This window comes from Dermacentor variabilis, unplaced genomic scaffold (assembly GCF_050947875.1).
Source record: "Dermacentor variabilis isolate Ectoservices unplaced genomic scaffold, ASM5094787v1 scaffold_13, whole genome shotgun sequence".
NCBI classification, from domain to species: domain Eukaryota; kingdom Metazoa; phylum Arthropoda; class Arachnida; order Ixodida; family Ixodidae; genus Dermacentor; species Dermacentor variabilis.
Window position 1 is genome coordinate 42131473 of NW_027460291.1, and position 2226 is coordinate 42133698.

Below are 2226 nucleotides of genomic sequence, written 5' to 3' on the forward strand. Positions count from 1 at the left end.
ATCACTATTGCAGTGTATATGCTAGATCATTTTTAAGAGTAAGCGCGCTATCTTGAGTGTGTATTTTATTATTTCAAATTTGCGGGTAATCGATGCAAGTGTAACGTTGATGTGATTACGAACATATTGGATCCCATTGCAAATTGACTCCTCAAGAATCTTATTAACAAGAAAGTATGACGTTGCAGTACGAGACGTAGAGCGTGAAAATGACATGCACTTAGCTTTAGCATAATTTAAGGTCATTTACCAGTCTGAAAACCATCTACTCAATGCATTTAGGTGTGGTTTGAACACTTTACGGTTAGAATCGGTAGAAATTTTACGGAAAATGGCTGAATGATCGGCGAAACGTCTTATTCGGGATAACATGCAGTCAGAAAAAGCAATATTATAGACTATAAAAAGCAAAGAACAAAGCACACTCCCTTGAGGTACGCTGGACGCAACTGGAATAAACGAGGAGTTCTGGTGTTCATGGCGCAGGTGTTCTTGTTCAAATTGGATTGTTTCGCTAGGAACTATTTTCTTGCCGTCGTCCGACTGCCCCGGAACTTATAATTTCATACCCGCCTCTGTACTGCGCTTCGAGTGAGCGTAGGCCGTGTTAGTGGATTTATCACACAATACAAGTGCCACGCAAGGATTACAAAGGGCTAGTATTGTGCTGTCACGGTTCCAGGAGCTGTGGCCAGGCTGTGCTTCGGTGACGCTGCTGAAACTGCTCGACGCCTGAGAATTGCACGCAGCAGCACAACTGGCGTCATTGAGGAGGTAATCTACGGTATGTGCACATCGGCCATTGGCGACGTTCTACTGCGAATGGAGCGTTAGAACTCACTTATCCATTATTTGGCGCGTGAGTGTTTCAGCAGAATTTAATGACATTTTGCAATTAACCTTTGCGAAACAAGATAGGAAATGTTGCACGCTTGTCCAATGCCTTTTGGAAGCGTTGCCATCGGCATAGGTCGCGGTCAGGGTTTGGAAACGACTACTTCCGAGCCACACATTCTGTAGTACAGGAAGACATGAGGCAGCAAGGGTCGCAAGACAGAGGGAGAATCGTTAAAAAATTTAATCTAGGGTTTTAAGTGCAAAAACCGCGATCTGATTATGATGCAAGCCGTACGCGGGGACTCCCGAAATTTGGACCAGCTGGGGCTCTTTAACGTGCACCCAAATCTAAGTACACGGGTGTTTTCGCAGTTCGTCTCCATCTTAATACGCGGCCGCTGTGGCCGGGATTCGGTCCCGCGACCTCGTGCTTAGCAGCCCGATACCGTAGACACTAAGTAAGAACGGGGGGTGAGGGAAAATCGTCGTCAACTGCTAGAACGATATGTTGCTCGTTAACGGCCATGCGCGCATGCCCGGTTTCCTGCATGCGGAAAAATTGGTGAATTTGCTCGGCCCAATTTCGTTGCAATTGACCTGCGCACTTCGGCCCTCTTCACCATCCTCGAGCGAGATTGTAATCCAACGAACAGTAGTTTTTATATTTTTTTTACTGAATACCCACGGAGTTGGTTGGTTAGCATTTGACCCTCTCAGTGCCCCGACTTGCCGGCGTGCTGCCCTTCGGCGACGCTGCGGTGGCTGCTCGATGCCGGAGAATCGCACGCAGCAGCACCGCCCCGAGCAGCGCGCACTTCGCCACGTGCATCGCATGCTGCAGCTGCTGCGCCTCCAGCGAACGATTGTTGCCGAACGAGGTCACGTGGGCTACTCTTTCCTTAGAAAGAGTACGCGTGCGTGGCCGCCACGTCTATGCTAACGCTCTTCCTTTCGTGATTCGTCAGTTTTAGTTCTTGTAGTTCTTTATTACATCAATAAATATGGTTTTGATTGTCTACTCGTGTTACGTCTATGCTAAAACGCTGTCGTTATTTGAGAAGAGATGAATTCAAGCTGTGCCGAAGCATCTCCTGTCCTATACCCATAATATCAACGCTCGCGAAAAGTGAGTGAACTACTGGAATGATTAAAGTGTGCTTCGCGGTCTTGTACGTGTACCGCGATCTTCTGGTAGTCTGGTGCGTAATTGCATCAAACGGTGTTAAAGTAAAAGCAAGAGCGACACAGCAGTCATAGCGCAACTTTCGCGGTGGATATCTGGAAAACATCGCCACCCTTAGGATTCGATCAAAATGAATGTGCCTTGCAAATGGGCCTGCAACCATTCTTAAACTAAATATGTGCCGCATATAGCAGTCCGTTAAAAAC

The 2226-nt window shown here is 47.2% G+C and overlaps 1 long non-coding RNA gene across 1 annotated transcript; it reads left to right on the top strand.

Annotated features, from left to right (window-relative positions):
* Positions 1 to 691: 691 nt before the first annotated feature.
* LOC142566823 (uncharacterized) lies at positions 692 to 1855 on the top strand. Its single transcript, XR_012825136.1, has 2 exons — positions 692 to 784; positions 1555 to 1855. It is a non-coding gene; the product is annotated as an uncharacterized LOC142566823 (long non-coding RNA).
* The last annotated feature ends 371 nt before the right edge of the window (positions 1856 to 2226 follow it).